Raw genomic sequence first — 19352 nt, 5'->3', positions numbered from 1 at the left:
ATACTTGTCACATATCAGTTTGCAAACAATGTAAAACATTTTTAGAATTGAGTTAATTAAGCAGCATACGAACAGTCTCTTTTTTTTCTTTCTTGAGTAATGCAGCTCCAAAATGTAGGTGTTTCAGCCTAGCTCAGTGCTTTCTGTGATGGTGGTGGGGCAGCCAGCAGAAAATAAGGAGAGTTGGTAATGCTCTGTAGTTGTGCCGTGATTGGCTCATTGTTCTGTCACTCATGGGGACACTAAGTCAAAGGGAAAACAGGTTTTTAGAATTTTTAGCACATTTTTTAAAAACAGCTACCTTACTTACATAAGTATTCAGACCCTTTGCGATGAGACTCGAAATTGAGCTCAGGTGCATCTTGTTTCCATTAATCGTCTTCGAGATGTTTCAACAACTTGATTGGAGTCCAACTGTTGGAAATTCAATTGATTGATTGGACAGGATATCGAAAGGCAGGATTGTATCAAGTCACAGATCTGGGGAAGGGTAACAAAAAAATGTCTGCAGCATTGAAGGTCCCCAAGAACACACCATCTTGTATGCTGCTGCATAAATAATGTAATATGCCAGGGAGATATGTATACTGTAAATAAAACTAAGTGTATGTTGTGTAGTAAGCTGAAAGTAGGCCATGTGCCTCACCCTAATAATTTGGTCCCTTTCCTCTCTTAGCCTACTCTTCTGACTTGGTGGTGCACATGTAGCCTATAACCTGTTTTAGGGAACTGTAATCGTTGAGTATTGTAAGAGTTTTCATTGTCTGCTCATATGCCCCCTTTATGTATCCTACGGTTCTGACTTGGTGTACAGGAAGAATACTGTAAGAACAGCCCATGTTCTGAATTCTGTCACTGTGCATTTCAAAATTTCTGAACAAATAGTTATATTGACTACTTCCATCCTAGCTCGCTCATTAATGTCTCAATCGAAATTACGGATTGCTTCTTATCCGCTCGTCATTCCCTTATGCCATATTTTGTACATTTCAATTGTCAGTAGAAACCACATTTGTTTAAATAAGTCACCATTTCAGCTATGTTTTATTTTTTTTTAAAGCAGTAAATGAGGCTGAATGAACTGTTTCACTGCCAGACAAGGCTCTGCTAAAATCCAGGTGTAGCAGTGGTAAGGATTCACTCCATTTTGCTGGAAAGAAAGCTCTGCTGTTGGGACAGCTTTATGTAGGCCCCATTTTTTTTGCTTTGCCTCCTCAGACTCTTGTCTACTTTAAAGGCGAAAATTACCAAAGTGTTTCCCAAAACTATCACAAACACCAAAGTTACCATCATCATCAAAAGAATGACCATGACAGGTGCCGTGAATGCGTTGTCGCTCCACATTTTGGTTGAGTCGTTGTGCATGTAATTCCAGCTCGCGTTGGCATCGAGTTGATCTCCCCCCATGATCTTCTTTATCAGCTTTAAAATGTTGTTAAATCGTTGGCGGATATTCCAAGGAGTTGGAAATAGGCAATGCAACAGCTGAAATCCATGCGCATCTGCATCCAAAATTCTAAATGCAACTTCAATATGTGCTTTGTTTGTCACTTTGCCGACCAGCGCAGCCTACTCGAATATGCATATAATGACCTAAAGATGCTGTCAATATCATATACAGTGCCTTGCAAAAGTATTCATTCTCCCTTGGCATTTTTGCTATTTTGTTGTATTACAGCCTGTAATTTAAATGGATTTTATTTGGATTTCATGTAATGGACATACACAAAATAGTCCAAATTGGTGAAGTGAAATGAAAAAAAAAACTTGTTTCAAAAATGTAAAAGAAATGTAAAACATAAAAGTGGTGCATGCATATGTATTCACCCCCTTTGCTATTAAGCCCCTAAATTAGATCTGGTGCAACAAATTACCTTCAGAAGTCACACAATTAGTTAAATAAAGTCCACCTGTGTGCAATCTAAGTGTCACATGATCTGTCACATGATCTCAGTATATATGCACCTGTTCTGAAAGGCCCCAGAGTCTACAACACCACTAAGCATGAATACCAAGCAGCTTGCCAAACAGGTCAGGGACAAAGTTGTGGAGAAGTACAGATCACAGATGGGATATAAAAAAATATCCAAAAGTTTGAACGTCCCATTTAATTCATTATTAAAAAATGGAAAGAATAAAAGTCTCTCTCTTCTGTCTGTGTCGCACTCTTTTCAAATGATTGAATTGATAACAGGTTATGTGTTTATGGTTTTCAATCTCATGAATAGCCTTACTTCTAATACTTGAAGCTGTGTCCCACAATCCAGCCTCTCGGGTCACTGCCTATCCACCAGCCCCAAAGTTAAGTGCTTAATTAGCCATTCAAAAAGTGTATTTGTCACCTAACGTTGGACAGTGCTATGATGTTATGACTATGTTAACATTTATACAGCCAGGACGATCGGCAGAGGGGATTACCCCTTTGGGCATAAGTAATGCCACGCTGCAGGCCTGCGGTAGGCACCTCCAGCACAGCCATGGTTAAAGACCAGGCTGAGTCTGTGTTTGGGAAGGAAGTGATTGCTACCCATGGATTATCTGGAAAAATTGGAAATGCCAATAAAGGAACTTCAGCAAAGCTGGTCCTTGATGAGGGAAAAGTCAAACTGATAATTGGTAAGGGAAAGATTTAGATCCTAATGCAGCACTAAGTTATTTCCAGTGGCAAAACACATTTATTAACTCATATTATGTTTTACCTTGACCCAATTTGGATTTGTAGAAAATGTGCAAAACAAGTTTCCAGATATACCCCCCAAATTCATCTGAGCAGATGAACAATGAGCATAAACTTCACATCAGGTATAGGTTTACATACTTTCTTGTCAATGTATAGGTGTTTTGAGTGTTAATATACACATTTCTTCTGTGTTTTCAGACAACAACAAAAAACGCTTAATTGGCCAACGTTTCCCTTAAACCCAAAATGGCCCCTTTTATTCAGTTATAGTATAACCCCTCCTTTGCTTCGCTTCTTACTCTTCCCAGGGGGTCAGCTTTTTTACTTTTCATCTGGAAGGGAGCCTTGTGTGGAAGGCTCCACAACACCTGAGCTTTGTAGTGCTGTCACTTCAATGAGGCCATTTGCATTGTTCGGACCAATGAGATACGCTTTTTTTATTTCAACATAGAGAGAAAATTGAATCAATATTTAATTAAAAGAAAAAGGAAGTTATGTCTTCAGTTTTTTTTTGTAACGTTTAATAGCATATTTTTATTTAACCTTTATTTAACTAGGCAAGTCAGTTAACTTCTCTGGGATATGTGGGATGCTAACGTCCCACTTGGCCAAAAGCCAGTAAAAATGCAGAGCGCCAAATTCAAATAAATTACTATAAAAATCTAACTTTCATGAAATCACACATGAAAGATACCAAATTAAAGCTACACATGTTGTGAATCCAGCCAACATGTCAGAATTCAAATAGGCTTTACGACGAAAGCACACCAAACGATTATGTTAGGTCAGAGCCAAGTCACAGAAGAACACAGCCATTTTTCCAGCCAAAGAGAGGAGTAACAAAAAGCAGAAATAGAGATAAAATTAATCACTAACCTTTGATGATCTTCATCAGATGACACTTATAGGACTTCATGTTACACAATACATATATGTTTTGTTCGGTAAAGTTCATATTTATATCCAAAAATCTGAGTTAGGCGGGACGCTACTGTCTCACTTGGCCAAAAGCCAGAGAAAATGCAGAGCGCCAAATTCAAATACATTACTATAAAAATCAAACTTTCATTTAATTACACATGAAAGATACCAAATTAAATCTACACTTGTAGTGAATCCAGCCAACATGTCAGAATTCAAATAGGCTTTTTGGCGAAAGCAAACGATGCTATTATCTGAGGATAGCAACAGAGTAAACAAAGAGAGAGACGCATATTTCAACCCTGCAGGTGCGACACAAAACGCAGAAATAAAAATATAATTCATGCCTTACCTTTGACGAGCTTCTGTTGTTGGCACTCCAATATGTCCCATAAACATCACAAATGGTCCTTTTGTTCAATTAATTCCGTTGATATATATCCAAAATGTCCATTTATTTGGCGCGTTTGATCCAGAAAACCACCGGTTCCAACTTGTGAAACGTGACTACAAAATATCTCAAAAGGTAGCTGTAAAATTTGCCAAAACATTTCAAACTACTTTTGTAATACAACTTTAGGTATTTTTTAACGTAAATAATCAATAAAATTGAAGACGGGATGGTCTGTGTTCAATACAGGATTAAAACAAACTGTAGCTAGCTTTCTGGTCATGCGCCTCTAACTATCAGTACACCTCAAGTGACCCTCGTTCAAGATGGCCGTACTTCTTCATTACACAAAGGAAAAAACCTCAACCAATTTCTAAAGACTGTTGACATCCAGTGGAAGCGGTAGGAACTGCAAGAAGGTCAATTAGAAATCTGTATTCCCAATGAAAACCCATTGAAAAGAGAGTGACTTCAAAAAAAATAATTCTGAATGGTTTGTCCTCGGGGTTTGACCTGCTAAATAAGTTATGTTATACTCACAGACATGATTCAAACAGTTTTAGAAACTTCAGAGTGTTTTCTATCCAAATCTAATAATAGTATGCATATCTTATCTTCTGGGGATGAGTAGCTGGCAGTTGAATTTGGGTATGCTTTTCATCCAAACGTGAAAATGCTGCCCCCTATCCTAGAGAAGTTAAACAAATTCTTATTTACAATGATGGCATTACTTACTTAAAACGGAGCCTGACATGCATGCATACTCACAGATGTTGTTGGTGTACCATAATATGAAAAGGTATGCACTCACTACTGTAAGTTGCTCTGGATAACCCTCGACGCTGGGCCAATTGTGCGCCGCCATATGGGACTTCCGATCACCTCCGGTTGTGATACAGCCCGGGATCAAACCAGGGTCTGTAGTTACGCCTCTGCCGCTGCGCAACTCAGGAGTTTATCATTACATACAGTAGGATAATCATTACCCATGTGACTGAGTTGACAGCCTATTAGTAATACCGCAAATAGGGGCTTAATAACGATGTTTAACAACAATTACGTTTTTGTTCTGTTCCAAGTATGACCCCTTTCATTTAGTTGGATTTATGATATTAAGTACTATTCTGGGAAGTATGACCTAACTGTTACTTGTTATTTCCTTTGTCACTGTTCCTCATATAACACACACAGAGAGTTTCTGCTGTTACATCCTGTGAACTCTGCCACTCTCCTCTTTCTTCTCCTCCCCAGTTAAGACCGAGCCTAAGAACAACAGTGAGACTGACTACCACAGAAGGCTGCACTGGACAGCCATGCAGGCGAAGGTAACACAACACACGGTTTCAGCTGTTATATACTGCATCCTCTGTCCCTCTCATTTCTCTCCTTTCCTAACTAGTTAAAATGGAGCCACACATACACACACACAGCTTCTGCTGTTACATCCTGTGAACTCTGCCCCTCTCATCTCTCTCCAGTTCTCCCCAGTTAAGACAGGACCTGTAAACAACAGTGAGACTGACTACCACAGAAGGCAGCACTGGACAGCCATGCAGGTGAAGGTAACACCACACACAGTTTCAGCCTCTCATTTCTCCCTTTAAAACAGAGCCTAACATGCATGCATACTCACAGATGTTGTTGGTGTACCAGCCATAATATGAAAATGTATGCACTCACTACTGTAAGATGCTCTGGATAAGAGTGTCTACTAAAATGTAAAAGGAATTAATTTGAATAAAATGAATGAATTTCAGATTCCACATGGAAATAAGTTGCATTTGCAAAGTATTTCAAGAAACTAGAAAACATGTCAAGCAAGTATTTTTATATTCCACAAGTATTATCTCCCGTCGGCTTTAGCAACCTGTCGTGTCTTTGGCTATGCCGGATTAAGTGATATGACATGCTATTCTATAAAATCCTTTCTCCGTAATAACTATTACCTGATTGAGCTAATCATGTAAATGTAATTAACTAGAAAGTCGGGGCACCACAAAATAATATTTATAGAGCTGTTATCTTCCGAATAAACTCTTAAAGACTTAATCATATTTTACATCAATAGCAGTCAATATTAATCGTCACCTTATTTCAGTCTCATCTGAAAGTTGTAAATTCTTGGTTATCTTCACGAACCCTGGCTAACAAGTTGAATCAGCAATACAAAATTGGGTTTAATTATTTATTTACTAAATACCTAACTAATCACACAGAATTACATATACACAGAATGAATCATACCTTGATTACAAATTACGTCATAAAGGAAAACGTCCCTAGCGGGCGGAACAGATATGACAGCTGGTTACACAAAAGAAAAGGGGGCTGGGTTTGAGTGAAAGAGCGGGAAGACTTTGAGGGACCAAGGGAGAAGCCATGCCATCGTAAATACAGTATCTTATGCATTCTAAATTACCGCCCATTTGGAAAAGGAAAATGCAAGAAATATTTACTCTGAGCTGCGCTTTGGTAGGTTGGTGGTAGATGGAAGGCCGTGTTGACCAACCATGTCCTTTGAAGAATGTCTCTGCTGGTAAATTGGATACGTTGTAGTAACGTCGTTGTGTAGTAGTAGACGGGATACTCGGTCTGTTCTTTCCTAATTTACGTTTGCAGCTGCTGTTGCTAACTCAACGTCTAGGAGGTATCAAAGTTCAAAGTTCATACCATTCGCAACCAAAGCTCACGCTGATGTTGGCTTAGTTCTGTAGTTGACATGTTAGTCCTTTTTAACGCAGGGACCGTCATCCTCACATCCTTGGAACAGGAGGTGACATTTTCGTCAAGGGCTTATATAGTGGAGGGAGAAAAGGGGTGTGTTTCATAGTTTACAACCTATGTCTCTTCACGTGGGCGGACCACTGAGTCGGGCCTAATTCACTCATGAAAACCCAATTCTCACATTTTAGAAGCTAAAATCACATTTCATCCCATCACAAATAATTTCATATTCAAACATTTAAATTGAACAACAATTCCATGTGAATCCGATAACTCTGATGTGTAGACTTTCCACTGTAGAGTTTATGTCATTCTATCATTGATGAGAATGTCTCAGATGACAACCGAACTGACATCATATTCATTAAGTACCATCGCATATGTTCAATTGGTCGGATTACCAGAATATAGTTAATTTCCCCCCACCTTCTGATGTTACCAGAATCTCTGTGTTAACCAGGGGTTTTTCAAATTTCACATCAGTAGAGTAGAGAGAGGAAAAAGGGGGGAAGAGGTATTTATGACTGTCATAAACCTACCCCCAGGCCAACGTCATGACAGTCCCCCCATGTTGGGTTCGATCTTGCGATTAACCTGCATGTTGCAAACCAACATGAAAATGACCGTGGGTTGTCCTGGTTGTGGACCATCGTTGTGGTCCCCATCTGGTGGTCGACCCGGGTAGGGTTTCTGCGAATGAAGTCCGCTCCATGGCTGGGCAGCAGATGTCCAGTTGGTGATCGCTGTTGCAGTCCCCCATCTGGTGGTCGACCCGGGTAGGGTGTCTGCAGATGAAGAAGTCCGCTCCATGGCTCGGCAGCGGATGTCCAGATTGGGATCGCCGTTCCGGACCCGTCGTCTGGTCGTCCAGACTGGAAGATCTGGGCAGTAACTTAGGCAGATGTTAACAACGCACACACACTCATGAAATATATCATTATATTTCCTCCAAAATGAGCGGCGTTGTGGCACTAACTGATGGTTGTATGGGGAAGTTGTTTATGGCTCTATCACTTTCTACGTGCCGAAGAAAATGAAACAAAATGAATGAAAGCATAAACAAAACAAAATATAGTTATGCCACCTTAACCATCTAATTGGACTGTATTCTGTCTACGTCCATGGTCTTGGCAAAATGACCCTATCATGGCATTGTCTAATGTCATGTCTAGGGCTTTCCTAGTTTGCGGGGTGTTGCTTAGGGTACTATCCTAAGTTGATAACTATATGATAAGTCTACAGCTGTAAGGCACTAGTTTTGGGCAGTCTACAGGGATGACCTATGGACTTCTGAGAAGAAAACTGGTGAGTGCTGTAGCTGTAGAGTTAAAGGCTTCAAAATAAATGTTCAACTTTACTAAGGCTGGTATTTTGCTCGGACCCTTAAGTGATCCTAGCATAAATCCTAATTGGATGTTCCGTTGTGCATGTGCCTTTATGCAAGTGCACATGTCAAGGGAAGTAAACCAAGTATCCTGGCAGATTACAACTTGTTCAGAATGAGTCTGACGTAGTCAGGTAATTTTCAGGTCAATGCCTGGAGGTCAGTCAGAATTGGTGTCGAGGGAGTCTGTAGTGGTTTTACTACCAGTCACTGTCTTCCACTATTGTAGTGGCGGTAGGTATGAAGAAGTATACTTCATAGCTATGTTATCCACGGAGGAGCTAACCTAATGACGGAAGTACTCTAAGTATTAGACCAGTCGTATGTGGTGTGATCGTGGTTCATGACTTCTAATAACTTTTCTCCTGAACGGAGGGTTCTATTTATTAGTGGCGTGTGTAACCATTGAAAGAGTGCAATGGAGATTCCCTTTCCCGTGTTGCACTCTGAGTGACTCCTATGTTGCTATTATCAATAGCAATTTAACTTGTGAGGTTACTAATCCTCTTACTGAGTGTTGCTGGACTGACTGTGGTATTGGTACTGGTACTCAAGGGGTCCAGTTGTCCTACCGATTTATTCTGAAATGTTATCCTATAGGAATACATGATTAGAGCATTTTACTAGTTGTCTTGTAGTGACTGCTACACATGGCAAGGAATGATTATTGTTGCCATTTGTTTTGGAGATGGACAAGTCCACTGGACTTCCTTTACGACCAGTGTGGTACACCTCAGTACTATCTTAGATGTGTTCTAAGATAATCCCCGTCTAGGGGCCTGTCTGCTCCTCACTGTTCTCAAAGGGGAGTTTACAACTAGATTTGATTTATGCTCTGGCGGCCTCGTACGGTGTTGTCCTTTAGTCTCGACCCCCCCACCGGCCTCGATAAGGCTCATCATGGGTCTGGGCTACTATTCCCCCCCTTTGTGTCTCGGGACCCCCCACCAGCATGTGGTGTTGGTATCAGAGGCGCAAACGAAAGGTTCGGACCCTATGTACGAGTTGTCAGTGGCCGCGTTATTATGAGAATGGCTGTAACCTTTCAACCAAATCTCCTGGTGTTTGTGCTTCAACACCCTCAGTGGCTGTCGAGGTCTGTCAGTCACCACCGCGTCCGCGTGTGCAACCTCTTCAGTACCTGCAAACTGAGACGAGGATATCGGTCTGTGATATCGCAAAGTGTTTCACCAGTGGGAGTCATCGGGTCATTTGCTGGACTGACGCCATTAGTGTCATTGTAAGGGTGGGACAGTCCCCCACAAAGCGGAAGGTGTGTCATCGGAAGCAGAGTATACAATGTTTTTCTTGCTGCGACGGCCACAGAGCTTGCGGAAGTGTCCGAAGGGCAAGAGAAGTTCATCTCAACTACCGTATTGCATGACTGCAAGGAGGAGGGAAGTTGCTCATTCACAGAGACAGCTGGCTTGAAATCATTAAAATAATTGTCAATCAGATTGGCTGATGGAATGTGTCGAGATATCGTAATATCTCCTTGGATCGGATTCTGCACCAAGTGTTTTCTAAACGTCTTTTTCCCAAGGGGTGCTTTCGACAGATACCCCTCGTGAATGACTGCGTTGCAGCTAGTGTTAGGGACAGACAGTGTGGTCAGTGGAGAAGGCACTGTAGCCTTCTGATGTTACCAGAATCTCTATGTTAACCAAGGGGTTTTCAAATTTCACGAATGACATGACAAACCCCACCCCCGTCAGCGCCGCACCCCCACTTCTCCCGTCGGCTTTAACAACCCCACCCCCGTCAGCGAAGCACCCCCGCCTCTCCCGTCGACGCAGCACCCCACCTCTCCCGTCGGCTTTAGCAACCCTACACTCGTCAGTGCAGCACCCCCACCTCTTCCGTCGGCTTTAACAACCCCACCCCCGTCAGCGCAGCACCCCAACCCCCCCGTCGGCTTTAGCAACCCTACACTCGTCAGTGCAGCACCCCCACCTCTTCCGTCGGCTTTAACAACCCCACCCCCATCAGCGCAGAACCCCCACCTCTCCTGTCGTCTTTAGCAACCCCACCCCCGTCAGCGCAGCACCCCCAACCCCCCCGTCGGCTTTAGCAACCCCACCCTCGTCAGCGCAGCACCCCCACCTCTCCCGTCGGCTTTAGCAACCCCACCCCCGTCAGCGCAGCACCCCCACCTCTCCCGTCGGCTTTAGCAAACCCACCCCCGTCAGCGCAGCACACCCACCTCTCCCATCAGCTTTAGCAACCCCACCCCCGTCAGCGCAGCACCCCCACCTCTCCCGTCGGCTTTAGCAACCCCACCCCCGTCAGCGCAGCACCCCCACCTCTCCCGTCGGCTTTAGCAACCCCACCCCCGTCAGCGCAGCACCCCCACCTCTCCCGTCGGCTTTAGCAACCCCACCCCCGTCAGCGCAGCACCCCCACCTCTCCCGTCGGCTTTAGCAACCCCACCCCCAAACAACTTCCCGCCAGCTATGCTTCCAGGTTGTCAGGTTTTATTCTCCCAGCTGGGTCAGGAGAGTAACATAGTCATTTGCATACAGATTGGGTCTTGTGAAGCATTTACCTCACCCAGTTTTCACCCAGTCACACAACTGTGGTACACAGGAGAGGAGAAATAGCCTTTATAGCCCTGGAGGTGAGTGAGGGAGGAGGAGAGGGGAATTGCTATTCTTACACAGATGGAACACACTCTAAAGAGATTACATGTTCAATAAATATGGGTCTCAGATCCTGTAAAAGTAGCCAATATAGCCATACTTGGGACTGAATGTCTACCCTACATCAGCTGCCTAATTGACAGGTGTCATGCTGGATCTGAATGTACATGGCAATAGTTATCCAATCTCTGGAGCCTTACATTCATGGTGGTGAAAGACATTATGTGAAGATTATGTGTCCCACTTTCCTGATTACGTTTCCCACTTTGTAACTGCTGACCAGGATAATGGAGTAATCTTTCGGGAAATAATGTGAAGCAATTACTTCTTGTTGAAAACCCTATACTTACCTAGTGTACTGTAGCTCCCATGATGTGGGATTCCTGCATAAAGTAATGGTCAGACAGTAGAAAGTCAGTATTTTATAGCAGTGGTTCTAAATGTTATGTGAAGAAAGAGAAAAAATTTCAACATTAGCTAGGTTTCCATCCAATTTGTGACAGACTTTCATACAAGTATTCTAAAATCTGCAATATGCACATTTCTCACCTGAGATGTGTTTCTATCAAACAGATTTGTTGCAGATAAAAGGCTGTACGTGATGAAGTAGTGCACATACGAATTACTTTTGCTGTTAAATAAAAAATACAAGGTAAATGGGTTTCCATAGCATTTCCAACTCTACTGATGTTTTTTTAAATAGTAAATGTGCCCACTCTGGTTTTGGCATGTGCGCTCTAACAAAGTTTGCAGATACAGTGTGGGTAGGCTACTTCTTACACACAGGAGGTTGGTGGCACCTTAAGCATCCCCCTCTTCCTCCCCCTGCGCATCTTCCACCTCTCATTGCGTGGTTTGGCATGTCTAAAAAAATCACGTGCCATTTGCCTGAGAGTCAGAAAAATCACCATCATAGCTGCTTGGCAAACTAAAAAAAACAGAGCGGGACTGGGACTCGTCTGTGTGGGCCTATAAGACCCGCGTGCAGTCTTGTTGTGCATCCAAGAGTAGACAGACGAGCCATCTTTGTAATCATCCTTGTCTCTATCAAACTTTTCCAATATCTTACGTCTCAAAAAACGATGCAATTTGTCAACTCCTCTTTCAATTTGTTCTCTAAAGGGAATTTTTGTTCCTCAGAATCAATATGAGCAATTTCTCCTTTGATCCCCACAATATCTTTGTTTAGGGAATCTTTCTGACGTTTAGATTCCTCAATCAGTAACAAGATTAAATCAGCTGAACACTTGAGAATTGCTTCCAATTTATCTTTAAAATCTGGGTTATCATGTCCAAAGGATGGAAACGTCTTAATTTCGGGGAATAATTTCCTCTCTCCAATAGTCAGACAACGTGATTGTATGTAAACCAACTTTTGTTTGTTTTTCCATCATTTTTTTTCAGATCATAGTATAGTCTGTGTAATTCTGGTGAACAGTTCTTGTGCTGACATTGTTTCCAGAGGCAGTTTGGAACTCGGTAATGACTGTTGCAGTCCCATTTTGTGAGCTTGTGTGGCCTACCATTTCGTGGCTGAGCCGTTGTTGCTCCAAGACGTTTCCACTTCACAATAACAGCACTTACAGTTGACCGGGGCAGCTCTAGCAGGGCAGAAATGTGACAAACTGACTTGTTGGAAAGGTGGCATCCTATGACGGTGCCACGTTGAAAGTCACTGAGCTCTTCAGTAAGGCGGGTGTGGCTGAAATAGCCGAATCCACTCATTTGAAGGGGTGTTCACATACTTTTCGCTCTTCCATGTGAGAAATTGCCAAGAAACTGAAGATCTCGTACAACGCTGTGTATTACTCCCTTCACAGAACAGTGCAAACTGGCTCTAACCAGAATAGAAAGAGGAGTGGGAGGCCTCGGTGCACAACTGAGCAAGAGAACAAGTACATTAGAGTGACTAGTTTGAGAAACAGATGCCTCACAAGTCCTCAACTGGCAGCTTCATTAAATAGTACCCGCAAAACACCAGTCTCAATGTCAACAGTGAAGAGGCGACTCCGGGATGCTGGCCTTCTAGGCAGAGTTCCTCTGTCCAGTGTCTGTGTTCTTTTGCCCATCTTTATCTTTTTTTTTTATTGGCCAGTCTGAGGAATGGCTTTTTCTTTGCAACTCTGCCTAAAAGGCCAGCATCCCGGAGTTGCCTCTTCACTGTTGACGTTGCGACTGGTGTTTTGCGGGTACTATTTAATGAAGCTGCCAGTTGAAATACTTTTACATTAGGTAGCGGCAGGTAGCCTGGTGGTTAGAGTGTTGGACTAGTAACCGAAAGGTTGCAAGATCGAATCCCCAAGCTGACAAGGTAAAAATTTGTCGTTCTGTCCCATAACAAGGCAATTAACCCACTGTTCCTAGGCCGTCATTGAAAAAAATTATTTGATCTTAACTGACTTGCCTAGTCAAATAAAGGTAAAATTACAAATTAAAAAAAACATTACCGTGTAGTTTACCAATAAAATGGTCTGACGGTGAAGTGGACATACTCTGTTTTCATATCCCGAAAGAAATGATCTCATTATAATACATTTTAATAGAAAGTTAGAAAAAATAACTAAGATCTTGCTACCGAGGAAAGCAAAATACTTGTCTATTTGTGGAAAAATCACCCTGATTAACTCTGTAGTCATATCCCAAGAAAAACCCTTTAATGAGTAGGTGTTATAAAAATGTTGACAGGTAGTGTATATATTTTATATATACTGTACATATTTACAAAAAAATATAAGTGGGATTGTAAATGATGCAGACAATTACATTGATGGAAGCTGAAATCTATCTGCAATATTAGAGATGATTTACCCACCCCCGCCCCCACAACTTTGTAAAAATATATTAAATAAAACCTTTCTATGCAGTTCATTTTATTTTATTCATTTTAGCAATGTTGCTTGCAAAAGGATTTCAGTTGTTCCCATAGAGATAGACAGTACATGGTTGCTCTATGTATCACTGACCCTGCATAAGCTAGCGACTGGGCTAACACAGCTAACCTTTTAGGTCAATAATATGCTGTTTTTATAAAAAACATTGTTGGCTGTATAATATATTGTTGGCTATATAATAATAACTTGCTATTTAGTTATACCTAGGTAGCACAGAAGGCTGCTGAGGGGAGGACGGTTAATAATAATGGATGGAATGGAGCGATTGGAATGGCATCAAACACATGGAAACCATGTGCTAGGTAGCTTACAAGGTTAGCTGACTTTTCTCAAATGAACCTTGAAGAAAATATGCTCGTTAAGGTGAGATCTTTTTGTGTCTGTAAAATTAATTACAGTGGGGCAAAAAAGTATTTAGTCAGCCACCAATTGTGCAAGTTCTCCCACTTAAAAAGATGAGAGAGGCCTGTAATTTTCATCATAGGTACACTTCAACTATGACAGACAAAATGAGGAAAAAAAATCCAGAAAATCACATTGTAGGATTTTTTATTAATTTATTTGCAAATTATGGTGGAAAATAAGTATTTGGTCACCTACAAACAAGCAAGATTTCTGGCTCTCACAGACCTGTAACTTCTTCTTTAAGAGGCTCCTCTGTCCTCCACTCGTTACCTGTATTAATGGCACCTGTTTGAACTTGGTATCAGTATAAAAGACACTTGTCCACAACCTCAAACAGCCACACTCCAAACTCCACTATGGCCAAGACCAAAGAGCTGTCAAAGGACACCAAAAACAAAATTGTAGACCTGCACCAGGCTGGGAAGATTGAATCTGCAATAGGTAAGCAGCTTGGTTTGAAGAAATCAACTGTGGGAGCAATTATTAGGAAATGGAAGACATACAAGACCACTGATAATCTCCCTCGATCTGGGGCTCCACGCAAGATCTCACCCCGTGGGGTCAAAATGATCACAAGAACGGTGAGAAAAAATCCCAGAACCACACGGGGGGACCTAGTGAATGACCTGCAGAGAGCTGGGACCAAAGTAACAAAGCCTACCATCAGTAACACACTACGCCGCCAGGGACTCAAATCCTGCAGTGCCAGACGTGTCCCCCTGCTTAAGCCAGTACATGTCCAGGCCCGTCTGAAGTTTGCTAGAGAGCATTTGGATGATTCAGAAGAAGATTGGGAGAATGTCATATGGTCAGATGAAACCAAAATATAACTTTTTGGTAAAAACTCAACTCGTCGTGTTTGGAGGACAAAGAATGCTGAGTTGCATCCAAAGAACACCATACCTACTGTGAAGCAGTAGGAAACATCATGCTTTGGGGCTGTTTTTCTGCAAAGGGACCAGGACGACTGATCCATGTAAAGGAAAGAATGAATGGGGCCATGTATCGTGAGATTGAGTGAAAACCTCCTTCCATCAGCAAGGGCATTGAAGATGAAACGTGGCTGGGTCTTTCAGCATGACAATGATCCCAAACACACCGCCCGGGCAACGAAGGAGTGGCTTCGTAAGAAGTATTTCAAGGTCCTGGAGTGGCCTAGCCAGTCTCCAGATCTCAACCCCATAGAAAATCTTTGGAGGGAGTTGAAAGTCCGTGTTGCCCAGCAACAGCCCCAAAACATCACTGCTCTAGAGGAGATCTGCATGGAGGAATGGGCCAAAATACCAGCAACAGTGTGTGAAAACCTTGTGAAGACTTACAGAAAACATTTGACCTCTGTCATTGCCAACAAAGGGTATATAACAAAGTATTGAGATAAACTTTTGTTATTGACCAAATACTTATTGTCCACCATAATTTGCAAATAAATTAATGAAAAATACTACAATGTGATTTTCTGGATTTTTTTTCTCATTTTGTCTGTCAAGTGTACCTATGATGAAAATTACAGGCCTCTCTCATCTTTTTAAGTGGGAGAACTTGCACAATTGGTGGCTGACTAAATACTTTTTTGCCCCACTGTATGTGAGAAATGGCAGTGGAAATGCTTTTATGTGCAAATATTGGAAGAAGTAAACTTGGAGTGACACGATAACATGTTGTGTGGTTCTCCCACTACGACTCGTAGTGCAGTTTATTAGGTTATATATGAAATAAATGATGAACTTCACAGGGTGGAGAAAGTGCAAGGTGATGAGCTTTCCAATAAATATTGAGGGGTCTTGTTCTGGTGACAGGATCGATGCTTGGCTGCCATTTGGCAATTTTAAATAATCTTGCTCTTTTGTTCATAATAATCGCATCATGTAGGCTCTACTCACACTGTAGCTCTGCAAGCTGTTGGCTAAAATATACGTGCATTCTTTGTGACAAAACCATCAGTAGAGTTGGAAATGTGATGGAAACCAATTTAACTTCTATTTTTGTTATTCTGTACATGGTTATAGCATATTTTTTTTGTGGATTTTTGAATACTCGCATGAAAATCTGTCGCCAATTGGATGGAAAACTAACAATTGTTGACCATTTTTCCCTCTTGCTGCAGCTTTGGCTCATCTCAAAATAACAGAAAAATGCTGTCTAAACCAGCATCCTGCAAACATTCAAAATGCAAACGTTCAAAAATGTTTTGTCACCAATGCTTGTTTGTTGACATTGTTTTGTCCTTACTCACTGCTCCTATGGCACTAACCTGGTGAGCACCTTTGGAGCTCTGCCTAAGCAATGCATTTGATTGGTTGACGTGTTTTGCCAGGCATCACGATCACATTGATCGTGTCCCTGTTTACAAATATCTGGGCATCTGGATAAATGAAAAGCTGTATTTTAGAAAGCATATTTCTGAGTTAGTTAAGCTGAGAATAAAAATGGGCTTCTATAGAAATAGGTCCTGCCTCTCGCTAAATAGTAGAAATGTCACGTTCGTTATAAGGATCGGACCAAGGCGCAGCATGGTATGCGTACATTCTTATTTATTAAAAGAATGAAACACTGAACAAACTAACAAAATAACAAAACGAAACGTGAAGCTATACAAACGAGTGCTGACAGGCAACTATACATAGACAAGATCTCACAAACACCAAAGGGAAATGGCTACCTAAATATGATCCCCAATCAGAGACAACGATAAACAGCTGCCTCTGATTGGGAACCATATCAGGCCACCATAGACATACAAATCACCTAGACCTACAAAACCCTAGACATACAAAAAAACCTAGACAATACAAAAACTAGCGTACCCACTCTAGTCACGCCCTGACCTAACCAAAATATAAAGAAAACAGAGATATCTAGGTCAGGGCGTGACAAGAAAGAAGATAATTCAGTCAACGTTCTTATCGGTCCTAGACTATGGCGACATCATCTATATGTATAAGGGCACAAGGCGAGACCCAAATGCAGAGATGGCTGAGCTCAGATATTTATTATAGCAAAAGGGGTAGGCAAAAGGCAGGTTGGGTAGAGGCGATAGATCATAAACCAAGTCAGAGTCCAAACAGTACCAGGCGATAGGCAGGCTCGAGGTCAGGGGCAGGCAGAGTGGTCAGGCAGGCGGGCTCAGAGTCAGGACAGGCAAGGGTCAAAACCAGGAGGGCGAGAAAAGAGAGACTGGGAAAAGCAGGACCTGAGACACAAAAACGTTGACTTGACAAACAAGACGAACTGGCACAGAGAGACAGGAAACACAGGGATAAATACACCAGGGATAATAAGCGACACCTGGAAGGGTAGAGACAAGAACAAGGACATGTGAAACAGATCAGGGTGTGACAATATGAATGCAGCTGCCACTTCATTAAAGCAGTTAGATGCAGTTTATCATAGTGCACTGCCCTTTTTTAATGGCAACATTTTTAGTACTCATCACTGCATTCTCTACCACAATGTTGGTTGGCCCTCTTTGACGTCATGTAGGTTGATACACTGCTATGTTTTCACTTATAAAACCCTTTTACAAAAAGTCCCACTGTACCTAGCGTCGTTAGTAGTTATTTTGTTTATCTTTGTATCTTGAATGTTTTTCCCACATTTTGCTACTTAATCAATTACAAATGGTAATTAATTTAGTCACATCCTGTGAGAGTTGAGTTTACACCTGTTTGTCCACCACTGGGCGCGGCAGTGGTTTTTTGTATTCTTTCCATGCATAAGCTGTAAAACAAAGGCTTATAAATGTTTTCACTACATGAGAGTGCCTTGATTACTTCTGGAAGTTTGTTTTTCTCAAAGGCTATTTCAGCAATGTTCATTATCTAGCATCAACTTATTTTTATTCTAAAGTATTTCATCCCATGATCAAAGAGCACCTCATGGATTAATTACATACCAAAGAACCACTCCTCTCCTGTCACTTCAATAAATATAGATCGCAGACTGTCGGTCACACATGATAACGTGAAAACTAGCACTTGAAACTATCATAGTCAACAACTACCTGGACGGAACTACCCGGAACTTCTATGGGCGTGTGAAGGGAGGGTTCTTGACATGTAACATCCAATCAAAATATTGCCATTCAAACCATTTTTGTGATAGTCGTAGTGGGAGGACCACACAACATATCATCGCGTGACTCTAAGTTTACTTTGATATGATAGTTATTTCTATCATATCATATCATACCACCATTTCTCGCAGAATACATGTTACAGACACAAAAAGATCCCACCATGTTGAATGAACAAAATGTCTGTCGGCATTTGTAAATCTGTACTGGCATTTCCTGTTTCCGTCAGCCCCAGGATTGCCAGGTATAGCAAAAATGTCCAGACCAATTACCACTCAAAACCCACCCACAAGGCCTGAAAACTAGCCCAATAAATGTTTTTTGCAGCAAGAGACAAGGTGCCACATGAGGGAGAAGTATATAGCTAGCTAATGCTGTTAGCTCGTTGTTGTCACATCACTTGTCATGATGTGCTGGCACTGCTCTCCACTCACTCACACAGCTGCCTGCTGCGCTCTCTCAACACACAAACACACCCCTCACTCACTCCCTCCCTCCCCACCACTCACTTACAGCCTGCGTCATTGCCTGATAGTCAGCAGCAGCAGGTAACAGTGAAATGAATCAATTTTTTTTTTAAGAGAAACGCCATGACGGCTGCGGTACAATTTAGAAGAAGCCCAAAAACCTGCAACCCGCGACCAATAGATTTTCACTTGCGACATCACTTTCAAAGTAGCCCAATTTACCTGAAAAAAATGAAATCATGGCAACACTGATCAGCCCAGTCGTGACTTTTTTCATGAGAAACACTCTTTTCACGCCACTTCGATACAGCTACGACCAGAAGTGATTTTTTTGTAGCAGGTCAGGAGAATTAACATAGCAGGTTAGGTTAAGATTAGGAAAAGGCTTAGGGTTAGGTTTAGTGAAAATCATTTCCGGTCGAAGCTGTATCGAAGTGGCGTGAAAAGACTGTATTCCTTTTTTCATGCGTCAGGTAATTAATCCGTATGAAATGGTTGGATGGAAATGTGGTTAATGTTGCCTTGGTAACACAATCATTTTTGTCATGCCAATAAAATTATTTAAATTGCAATTGAAATTGGAACATATAAGGGTGAGCCATTACATATTGTCATAAAGCTAATATAATCCTAAATGTAGAGGTACTTTAATTATAATAAGAGTGTCTGGAACATTTACCTAAGGGGCCTGGGCCCTGCCACAGGTATTTGTTATTCAAGAGAAGGAGTCAATGGATTAACAAATGCAAGTTCAAAGCTTAGTTTGAATATAGAGAGC

Source organism: Salvelinus namaycush, chromosome 11 (assembly GCF_016432855.1).
Source record: "Salvelinus namaycush isolate Seneca chromosome 11, SaNama_1.0, whole genome shotgun sequence".
NCBI classification, from domain to species: domain Eukaryota; kingdom Metazoa; phylum Chordata; class Actinopteri; order Salmoniformes; family Salmonidae; genus Salvelinus; species Salvelinus namaycush.
The sequence above is the reverse complement of the archived record's forward strand: the minus strand, read 5'-3'. Positions refer to the sequence as shown.